The sequence below is a fragment of the Argiope bruennichi genome, chromosome X1 (assembly GCF_947563725.1).
Source record: "Argiope bruennichi chromosome X1, qqArgBrue1.1, whole genome shotgun sequence".
NCBI lineage: Eukaryota > Metazoa > Arthropoda > Arachnida > Araneae > Araneidae > Argiope > Argiope bruennichi.
Window position 1 is genome coordinate 5,199,770 of NC_079162.1, and position 12,731 is coordinate 5,212,500.

Here is a 12,731-nt window from a genome sequence, read left to right on the forward strand (position 1 = left end):
AATTTGAAAAAAAAAAATAGCATTTCTGTCCGTTCTCCATCCTTTCACAATATTAAATGGCCATCTTTAGAGCTTTCCCTTCAGAGCCTGGGAACTGTGGCATGGTTCGATAATTTCACAAGACTTTTATCGATCTCTTTCCTATGTAGTAAACTACTACAGCAGCTCCTTCTTTATTATCATCTTTCGAACCATCTGTAAAAATTTCTGTCTATATCTAAGATTTTGATTTGAAAACCATGAATAAATCATTCTGCAGGATGTTCTTCGAGCGTGTCAAAATAGATCTCATAATCTTTACAGCTGAAGCATTTGTTTCCTATTCTTACTTTATTACTAGTAGTTCTTACTTGATATTTTGTAAACATTTCCATTGCTCTGAGATCCATTGGAAAAATTCCTGTTATCACTTAAAGTGCTTCGGTAGAAATCATTCTATATTCCCCAGACGTAATGTTGAGAGGCACCGTTGGATTGGACTTAACGCTTCCCAGATTTTCTACAGATTTAGTCTATGTCCCCATGCACCGTGCTCGAAAAGAACAAATGGCTCAATGGCCCCAATGTAGTTTATTCGATGGTATTTCCTCTTTCTATAAAATTTATCCACAACTCTCGTTCGTTTATATGTTAATAAATCCACTTTTTTCTTTACTAAAATGCAACGTTAATTTTAATTTACTGTCCCATGTAACTCCCAAGTATTTTAATTTATTACATACATTCATATTGTTATTGTCCACTTTTATTTTAGGTGCATCTGTTAATTTTAAATGTTCTTCAAATGTTATGGGCATTTGAATTGTTTTCCTTTCATTAAACTCAAGTTTGTGTATTTTGCCCCATTTTATTAGCCTATGATTTTTTTGTTTTCCTTTAATTTCCAGTTCATCTTTTATTCTTCCCGAGATTATTAGTAGCACATCATCGGCCTACGCCTGTTTAAAGCAATTCTCTGGAAAATTGATCTTAAATGCAGAATTCATAACCAAATTCCAGAATAACGGCCCGCTGCATGAGACTTGTGGAACTCCTCTATCCATTATAAATTCCCAATTATTCTCTCCATTTTGGTAAATATATCGTCTTTCACTTAAGTAATCTTTAATCACTTCAAAAAGGTTGCTCGGGCAATTCATTTTTATAAAGGCATATAAAATGCCTTTCCTCCATATTAAATCAAATGCTCCAGCTACATACAAAGATATAATTGCTGCTTTTAGTTTTCAATTCACTACATCCTTTATTTTACTTCATAGTGCATTTTATGCTGTTTTACAAAAGCTATCTTATCTAAGACTATGTTGATCATGATGTAGTCTATTTTGTGCCGTTAATAAGTGTTTTACTCTTTGAGTTATCAGTTTATCCAAGATTTTACTTGCTGTTGTTACAAATTGGTCTATAGGATTTAGGGTCCTCTAAGCTTCTATCCGTTTCAGGAATTAAAATTAATTTTGGTACCTTCCATTTATATGGAAACGCACCTAATTTTAAGCACTTGTTGCATAACTCTAAAAGTATAATTGGATTCTTTCTGTTAATCTCAGCAAGCATCTCCATTGGGATGTTGTCCAATCCAGGTGTTTTCTTTTTAGCCATTTTATTAATCGTTGTTCTTATTTCATTTATTGTGAATATTTCGTCTTTTGTTTTATATTTCTCAATACGTTTTCTTATTTCCCTCTGCTTTTTATTTTCTTGTTGGGACTGTTCCTCTTTAAAAGGTATCTAGCAAAAGTTTCAATAGTTTATTTTGTATTTTTGGTTTTTGTTCCATCCTGTTTCTTGAAACCCTGCAATATTGTTTTCCTTTTCATTTTATATGCTGCTAATTTATATGGGAACTCAAAAGGGTTCACTCTCGTTATTTCGCTATATAATATTTCAAAGTATTCTCTACTTTTCTTTCTTAACCTTCCTCTGTATATCGATTCATTTTTGTTTTATAAATTTGTCATTTCTTCATTCTCTCTTCAGTGTTTACATTTTTGGTATCCATGACGCAAGGCCCTTGACACCCTGAAGTGATGTGTCTCTCTACTGTCTGATCGTTGGGTAACTCCTTGGATGAATTCCGTAAATTCTTTAAACCCTAATCGTAAATCCTTCTTAGTTTTTATCTTTTGCGTTGTTTCTTTTACATTTACATATTTTTCAGCCACTTGATAACTAATTTGTCGATTTTTTATCTTGCTTAGCTTAACTCTTTCTGCTGAAAAAACTTTTCATAGTCATTTGCAAATCCAAAAATCCATGGTTACTCAGCTTACTTTGGATTATCACCCTTCGTCTAAGATCCATCAATAGATACATCCACCATCCCAATAGATACCATTCGGATTCATTTCTATGCATCTGATTGGACTTAACAGTCACTCGAACTGAAAGGAACGTAGCGTACACGAAAATAAAAACCATGATGTGAATCTAATTAATAAAATACTGTTTGATATTTTTTTAGGAAATCGAAATCGATGCCTTACAATGGAACATTTTTAATAACATTTTCAGATTGTTGATTGTGGATGCTTGCTATGATCAAGATAAAACTGAAATTGTATTCATGCAATTTGTAATTAAGTTAACCTCTCGCATGGAAGCTATACGAAAGCTATTTGCCGATTGAAATCGATTTGCCTATAATCTTCTCAGCGTTTCTGAACAACACCAATTAAAGGATCTACTGTAGGCCTCCATGAGTCCGAAAGGAACCTTTTTGGAATTATATGCGACCATCAGTGAAAAAAAAATGAAAAAAGAGGTAGCTGAAATTTAATTTGTGATATTTTACCTAAATTGTAGATCTTTATGAGAGCTAAAACAGCGCAAAGAGGAATTTGTTTGTCTGCCATCCTAGAACATCATCATTCAAAAACAAAGAACTTGGTGGATGCCACTAGAATTGTAGATGTCTATCAAATTAGGGATCAGACTCATCATCAAATTTACACGACAAGAAGCCTGGGTCTATATCTATCTCGTTTAGTATTCGTATGTATGTCATTCGAAAATATAAATGTATGAATATGTGTTTTTCACACCAAAAATGTAACCAGACTGGGGAGTGAGAAAACGGGCTGTTCTCAAACGAGTGTTCAATTCTCAGCACTATACAAAAAAAAGCTAAGCACTAAACTATATTCTACTGAGAAATCATACAGGAAGATGAGGGCAATACCCACCCACGCTTTTCTTTCCCTCCCTCCTTTCTATACCGTTATTTGCATTGCGGGAATACTATTTTATATATGACAGTTTTGTTAAGCTTTTGAACAACTAACTGAATATTATTTGTTTTCTGTTTGAACGAATTATTACTACTTTTGTAATTTTTATTTAATTTATGGAGAAAATTTTTAATTTTTTTATTACTAATTACATGAAAGTAAGTATGCGGAAATATTTTTAAAAACAAAAATTGATGCACCTAATATAAAAATATTTTTCATATCATTAGAAGATTATTTAACGCACGAAAATTATAAGGAATCTATGAATAATTCCTGCTAATTGCTGTTGGAAATTTAGGGATGTCCCCCCCCCACGTTTTGCACATTATGAAGCCCCTCTTTTAATCAGACGGCCCATTTCCAGTCACAATTTTAACTTAATCAACGTGAAGGAGATTTGATAAACTAACCCCTCCCCCCCAAAAAAAATTGACTTTTAAATTTAACATTAAAAATATCTCTGAAACTTCGATTGAATTCTTTGTAAATCTCAAAACCATAAGATAAATAGCGAGAAATGTAGTAATTTGACACCTCCTTCAATTGCTCATTTTATGCTTTAGTTGGTAAGGCATTTAATTTTTCGCTAAAAAGTAAAACAAAACACTTTTTTGAAAAGTTTATTGTTTTATCATTGTTTATTTGCAATTTTGGTTACTTCACTAGAAATTTTGTTTTAATTTCTGTTCATCCAATTTCGATCATTTTTGAAAAGAAATCCAGATTTTTTAAAGCTCCAACGCAATTTATTGCATACTTTAATTTTGATAGATTCAAAAATTCCAGGAGTTAATAGAACGACAAATTTTATTTTTTCATGAATGGTAATATATGGAGGGCGCGTAGATCGAATAGAACAGTTTAAAAATGAAAGAGTTTCCCAACAGAACAGTTTAAAAAACGATTTTGAACTCCGCTGTCCAATTTTTTACTGAAATCGATATTAATGGCACTATGATTGTTATTTATGACATTTTAGTTTCAACGAGTCAAAATTCACAACTGCATTTCACATCTTAGCTTTGTTTTATAAAAAAAAATTATTAATAAAAATATTTGTATCAATGTTTTCAAACTTGCTTTTATTAAATTCATATTTATGTATCTGTTTTCATATTATTTTTTGTTTTCAAATGGCTTCCAAATATTTCTGTATATAAATAAGCATTTGCAAAATAAAACGGAGAACGATTTCGAGGATGCATGTACTGTAAAATTATTAATAAGTAAAAAAACAGAAACTTAAATTTTGAATTAATCTAAATTAATTATTTTAATCTTAATTTAAATTTTGAAGATTTTTTTCTAATTATTGCTGAGCTAAATTAGAGCTCTTACTGACCATTGTAAGGATAAAATAAATTATAGATAAAATTGATGCTTCCTTATTTATTTATGTTTGGAAAATACTTGGCTGGATAGAAGCTGATTTTATTATAATATTCTATTGATTATAATATTTTATATAATATATTTATTATAATATTTTCCTAATAATATATGTTTGAATCTTTTTGTCATTTTGATTTTTCTGAAATAATGACAGCAAAAAATGCTAAAAATCAAACTAACTTTTAAAAAATAGTTGAATTTTTTTCTATAAACTGACAAATATAATACTTAATAGAATTAGAAACCGATTTATAAAAATATTGGTTAGAAAAAAATTTATAGAAAGTTAAAAAAAAAAAAGTGAAAAGATTTCCTTTTCTCCAAAAAATCACAGAAATTTAGGAGAAAATATTTTTTCTCCAAAAAATCGCAGAAATTTAGGAGAAAATATTTTTTCTCCAAAACTAATTTAGATATCCAAAATAGAATCCCTAATTTTACTAAATTCATTCGGAGGATCCTTAAAAAAATTTAATGGGAAAAGTTGGAAACTGGATAAAAAGCAGCATTTTTAAAAAATGTCTAATTCTTTTAAAAAAAAGATTTGACTTTTTAAACTTTAAATTTCTAAACAGGAAAAACATTTTTAAAATCTGAGTTTCTGTGCAGTTTACACCTAATCATTAAACAAAAATATGGAAGATTTTGTCTGGATTGTAGGAAAGATATTTTTGAAGTTAACGAGCTCCCTTATTAATTAATTGATTGATTTTAATTTTTTTAAAAATAAATTTGTAAAATCGTTTAATTTTTATACATTCACTTTTTAAGACTCAAGACAGCGAAGTATCTACATTGGTATATTTAAGCACTCAATATTTATAAATACTATAATACCTAAGTGTTATAATGAACCATTTAAATACCCTCCACAGACAAAATAATATTATTTTAATATCTTTAATATAAATAATATATATTCTTTTATTTATCTATTTGTCAACTAATATTATTTTCACCCACCTACCTGCCAACTCCTTCCAGCAGCTCTCGACAGCTGTGAAATCAAAAATCTCATATCAATGACCACGAGAATGTCCACAGATATCCCAATTTCGTACTAGAAGAGAAGGAGAGATGTTTGCAACTCGCACAACTCAATATTTCCTAGGAAAATTGTTAATAAAATGATTTTTTAAAATTTCTTTAACATGTTAAAGAGTATTTTTAAAGAAAGGCTTTTTCTCCTTTAACATGTTCACTGAGGAATTTATTTTTTAAAATCCCTTAATATCCCCTTTTTAAAGTCAAGCGATGACAAATATACAAGTCGGACGCAATACGAATGATTGCATAGCAAATTTTGCAACTAATTATAATAAAGCGAATAAGATTTCATTTTTATTACACACCGCCCAAGCCAAAATGCAGATCTCGATTGACGTAACTGGCTAAACTTCCACTTCTTCTTTGTTTTTATAATAGGACAGCATATAATCCTGAAGTAACAAGAAGTTATACCCTTTCAGATGAATCTCCCTATGATGAGGTGTTTCACTTTTAAAAACTTATTTATTATCACTGACATTAGGAGAAACAGGAGAAGAACCGATTTTTTAAATTTTGGATATCTTTGATTTGGACATTCATAGGGTTGTTTATTTTTGTGCTAATCAACGGAGAATATTCGAATAAAAAATATACCTTGCATCTCCAGATCGTGAAAAAGGTTTTAAGTTAGCGAAAAAATCGTAAAAATTACCAAAATTTTGCCTTGACTCAAAAATAAATCAGCTATGACTTTTAGTTTCTACTAGCATCTAAGTATTTCATTTGAGTTATTTGATGACTGAAAAATTCAATTTAAGAATCATGCGCACGCAAAAGACTTTTAAAATTGAGTCGAAAAATTGAGGTTCTTATCTATAAGTTCGTTTTACCCTGAAAGGATACTATTTGAATTATAAAACCCATCTTTCTAGATAATTAGTTAACTTGATTGATATTGTTTTGCTTTTGAAAGGGAAGAATTTTACCCAGAATTCACCACGAGGACGTGACCGTTCAAATCGTTTCCAACGACCAACCAGTTCAGACATATTAAAATATGTTTATATTGTCATAAATTCACATTTTTAAATCAAATTTTGGGATTTTGAGAGGAATGTTAATATAATCTATTCATCTTTGTCTATATCTAGTTTGACGTATGTTCCAACAATTAGGTTTCGGTCTGGAAATCCAACTCGGGTCGAATTTCATCTTGAATAAATAAAGAAATCGTTTCAACATTGGAGAGGTAAACAGCATATATTTTGTCAACTCAATGTAATCTGGGGCATCAATATTTCTTGAAGAATTCTTACAAATTTCGAATTTTGAATGCTTTTCTTCAACTTTTCAATGCAATAACCTTTAGTATGATTCTGGCTGACAGAAGAATGCGCTTCGCTCAATCAAAGAAGAAATATTTCTTTTATTGTCATCTGGATCAAGTTCCATTGCACATCCTTCAAATATGTTTAGAACCTTATTTCACAGACTGCTATCCCTAAATATCGAACCGAACAGGAATATATGTAATAATAATGTCATTTACAAGCATCGTTATTTGGGAAAGGAACAATCTCAAACCTGGTTTTTACGTGTCAGGACTGAGAGATCCAGGGTCTCTTAAAGCAATGACGAGAGCACATTACTTTGTCTGAATTTCTCTGACAATATTCAGAAAATTCTTTTTATGATCAGATTGATTTCTTGGATTTCAATTAAGTCAATTTCTCCGAAATTTAGAGTGACAAATTTCTTACAATCAGACAAATGTTTGTTAAATTTCTCCTAGAATGACGCCAATCCCTTCTTCCAAGTATCGGATGAATATTTGAATGGCATACTTCATTAATAATAATTGAAGTGAAAAAAGAAAATGAACTACTGCAATGGGCACTGAATTTAACCTGAATGTTGTTTTTTATGATTAAATAATACAATCTATGAAAAGTAAATGATTTATGCAATTAAGACTTTCAATTTTTCCTACGTTCTTAAAAATAAAACTAAGATTTCGTTTAACGTAAAGTAATTCATTCATCTAACAACAATTATATGTGATGAATACTTCTCGAAAAATACGTTTATTCGTCAGATTATCAACAAAATGGATAGAAAATTGTTTTTCTCTTTCGCACTTGCCCTTTGTGATATTTCAAGGCTTTAATCCCAGGGGCACCTCTCGTCTGGGGCAACTGATTTCACAAAAAGAAATGAAAATTTAAGGCAAATGAACTTTTAGATTGAGAAAAGCATAATGGAAGAAATTCGATGAACTTCAAACTTCCCCATCTTTTAGCTGTTGTTAATCTTGAGATATAAGCAATCTAACATTTTATGATTGAATTAAAAATATGATGTGATTAAAAAGTTATAAGAAATATTAAATGCTATATATTAAATGCTTTTGTGCTTCAAATATGAATTATTATAAATTAAATTGAAAACTATAATTGGGCCTTTTCAAGGGGATGCATAGTTATGTGTTTTAATCTAATGTAAGATCTTAAAATGTGTAAATATAGCCTTGGATCTGGTGTAATCATAAAAGTTGTAAAAAAAAAAAGATTATTTATTCAATTGATATGTATCAATACGTATTTAAGTTGTTTTAAATATGAACACAATTAAAGAAATTCTTTACGAAGTTATGTTCCTTGATGTTAATTTTATTTTATTTCTTTTTTTATAATGAATCCCCCCCACATAGAATCATTATAAGAATAGCATTAGGGTCTTTCTATTTCTTTAATAATTGCAAAGAAAAAAAAAGAATCTTTGTTAAAAAAATCATCTGATTATAAAAAAAGCAGGTTCATTCCAATTTAATTGCAATGAAAAAATATTTCTGTATTACGAATTATTCCCACCTCTAACAGTCAGAGATGCTACGATGCTTCAGAAGGAAGAAACTTTTTTAAATAGTGTCGCTCATCAGTAGAAGGTGGTAAATTCGTATTCCTATTGCACGTTGAAAAGAACTCTGCAGCAGAAAAGAAAGCTTTATCGCCAACATAGAGATTTCCACTATCTGAATCTGTTATCATTGTTAGCAGATTTTTTATTAAATGGATTGCAGAGTTGCTGAAGTTTAAAATATAACATCTAGGATATGAGTAATAATAAACACTTCATGAGTTACAATTTTAATAGTACACTAAAATAGTTTTTAAGAAATTTTTATCAAAAGTCTAGGGCTCCAAGCAAAAACATAAAAATGTGGGGCCCTAAAATCAATAGAACAAAGAACTTCAGATACAATAAGAAAGAAACTATCAACAAATTCCTTCAGATTTATCATATATATGATTAACATTTCATTTGGAGAATTTCGTAGGGACCCGAAGTGTATCAATTATATAGACATTGCTAGATTCTCACTCATTTGCTAGGAGCCTCATTACTGCCATAGCTAGAAAAAAGTGGCTTTGCAAATGCAGTTAGTTAAGTAACAAATTCGAAAAGAAAATGTAATTTTTAATATAAAATTATACTTAATATAATTTACTTATATGAACTAAAAAACGAAGAACGTTTGTGGAGGAGAGAGGATAAATTAGTGATACGTGCAATTTGCTTAATATGAAGGTATTTGGTTTGCTCAGTATGAAGTATCTCCCTCCGCCAAAATAGCCGCGGAATTTTCGAAGATTGCTGAGGTAACATTTTGCATAAAATGTAGACAGTTTTCCTTCAACTAATGCTTGCTCCTTGACACTAATATCGATTCAATAGCATAGCGCCATCTGGTGAATGCTGCACAGAGATGCAGTCATCCACTTTCCTACCGGGGGAATTTCAAATATTCAAAGCTTCAAATTCCTATTTAAAATGATAAAATTTGGGTTTGGATTACATGGAATCGGATTGCAGTATTTAGCAAATATAATTGCGAAACTTAAGTTTTTATTTAGTACGGTTCCTACAGGAATTCACCCTTCTTTTTGAATTTATTGAGTAACAGCGCCTAAGCACTTAAGCTTTTCTATTGCTGAAATTTTTATCGAAACTGCAATTGCATTTAAACGAATTGGGTTCAAACGGAATTAGGCGAACAAAAGATTTTAGAATTATTCTATACTTTGCAGAGTTCGAAGGGGAAAATAGAGGAAAGGCAAGTGCATCCCCCAAAGTTGGGCGCAAAGAATAATTCTCATTGGGTTGTTATGATTAGGAATTCGATTGAACAACTTTCTGAAGAGTTATTTCTGAAAATCTTCTATTCTTATAATCTTCATTTCTAACATCCAGAAGGATTTTATTTTACGTTCTATTGTTTTTTATGGTCCTTATGCGGGACATTTTAATTTACTTTTATTTTTTATTCAATTTATTCTTAAATTTAAACTGATTCTCTTGCAGCTTATATATCTCTACCCATATGAACAAGACAAATTTCCAATTGAAGAAGATATTGTAACTTAAGAATATACATCCTATGTCTGGAATAGTAATAATCCTTAAAATATGAAATATTCTGCTACTTGTTTCCATTGATTTTCAATTGGTGCAATTTCTTCAAAGTATTCTTTCCGTTGAAGATGGCTGAATTTCATTCATTTTCATCTTGTAATTGACGGCGACACACAGAAGTTACACCAATCTATGGAACTTGCACTAATAGCGGTGTATAACTGGTAAAAAGGTAAAAGCAACCAATGCAAAAAATGCCAGGACAAAGCAATGAATAAAATTTTATCATCCATGTTTAAATATTATATAACATATTCAGAAATTGCTTGTTGATTAGAGTTGGAAAATATCAGAATATTCGTGTCTTTAGAACAAGAGCTATCGTTCTTTTTAAAGTGGTTAATCTAATTATTCCAAAAAATGAATTGACGTTTTTGAATTATTATGTTCACAGATATACGAGAAGACAGTAATGGATTGATTTCAATTTTCTTAGAAATCGCAAATTTTGGTGAAAAACCAAACAAAACCTTCTTTGTTACTTTTTCGAGTTATCGTATTCACAAATAGACAGAAATGTGTTTTTTGAAGTCGAAAATGTAACGATTCTTCGTCATCTCTAGATCGAATGCTGCAACAATTACAGGACTTTCTTCTTCTAAACTTCGTACGCGAAAAAAAAAAAAATACAAAAAATAGACAGAAATAATAAATGAATAAGATCAGGGTATTTCTTATTTTAAAAAATTAAAGTGACGATCAAAATAACAATCGTATCCTTATATCTATAAAGAAAGAATTTTTGGAAGAAATACCTCTGAAAAACGAGTTTTGTAGTGTTGATTTTGACTGCAACAGCACGCCATTTCTTATCGGATTTTTCAGCAAAGTTCATTGGGCAGTATGCTCCAGTTGTTTTACATGCACTATTGAAAAAAATCCTTTGAAATCAGAACAGAAAGAAGGAAGGTTACAATATGTAAATAATATTTAAAAATCGGGCTTGAACTGGACGGGACATTTTCTAGGATTGCATATATCGCAATGCATGTTGAATGAATTACAACGCAACACATCGAATGGTACTTGAACTAGAAACAGACGGTATACATTTCATGTTAGATATCCAGAGAGAAGGTTAAGTCATGCCAAATTATAAATAGCTGATCTCAAACATACGTAGTTTATGTATCCTATTTATACGTTGCAGAAGAGTCATCATATCAGATATGTTGGTTTTGAGTATCGCAAGTGCCTCCTTGCAAAATGAGCGTCTTTGCTATTAAATATTATTTGCAATAGTTAATCTCGAAAATAGTGTATTCCTTTGCATTCTTAACCTTTTTGGATGAAGGGCATTTTATTCTGCTTGTTACGAAACTATTAAAGGGAAGAACATACGCTGAAATTGAATAGAAAAAAATATATGGGAACCTGCAATAATAAACTGGCCGGTTATTATTGCAGGACAACAATTTACAATAATAAATCTAGATGCGAAATCGATATTTCTTGGAACCGATGAATTCTAATTAACATTAGAATCAAATCAATGACACATTTCAGTGAGTTTTTAGTTTGAATTGAAAAAATACTTGTAATCATATCGAATTTCTCCTTTGTGTTATTATTTTGATAGTAAGCGTATATCTTTCATAAGCTTATTATTTCATTAAGCCTTTGCGCTGACAAATTATTCACAGAAGGCAAAACAGTCCACACATAAAGTAACCGATACCTTATAGAAATCTGAATAATATTTCTATTTTCTAAATGAATTCATTTTCGGCTGTCAACTCTGTTCCGGCAAACAGTCTCAGTCATTTTTAGTTCTGCTGACGTGCACAGCATGTCTTTGTGACAAATCATTTCGACGTTTTTCCAGATGCTAATATTTGAGGTAGACAGTACTCTACTATGTCTGATGAGCTAAAAGTTGAATCAACACAATAATTATCTGTAATTAGAATGATAATACTGACAACGGTGCTAAACTAAATATTACTAACACACTAAAATTTTAAGAAGTAACAAATCAGTGAATATATATTATTACAGTCACCAATCTAAAGTAAGAAATAGTTTGAAAACGAAACAAAACAGTTTCGAAATCGCAACTAAAAATTATTTCCTATTCAAACTAAAACCAAAAAAGAAACAGGAAAAAAAAACTTCATAGTATTTAGAGAGCGCAACTGCAGCACAGATGAATTGAAAAAAACCAAAGTATTAAAATCAAGTTAACAGGAAAATAAAAAAAACCAAATAAAAATATATAAACAAGAATCCGGCCTGAAGACTTTTTCAAGGGTCACCCTCAGGCAGGGATTCAAAGAAAGGGATTTTTTATGTGAAGGAAATGCAGACAATAGTCTAATAATGATTCCTCGTAACCCGAAAATCCCCTGAAATTAGGACCAAGAGATATACCATTTTAACAGAAAGGAAAATGCAAAACAACAAATTAGAAGAAAATAATCACTACTAAGTAAAAAAAATATTACAGTCACAATAGTATTTCGATTAGCTCAGTATTTTTTATTGTTTATGAAAAATAATATTGACTCCTTATGTTTCTAAAACATCTGCATTTTAATTTTGACAATGTAGTATTATTCATTTGCTCTGTATTACACATAAATATTGTTTTTATGATATAAATCTATATGACAAAGTTAAATGTATATAATAAAAACAATTATA

General features: G+C 30.1%; 1 protein-coding gene across 1 annotated transcript in view; it reads left to right on the forward strand.

The window, feature by feature from the left end:
- LOC129958756 (heparan sulfate glucosamine 3-O-sulfotransferase 1-like) overlaps positions 1–12,731 on the forward strand; it is a 55,297-nt gene that overhangs the window by 13,855 nt on the left and 28,711 nt on the right. The gene's annotated exons all lie outside the window — the stretch shown is intronic.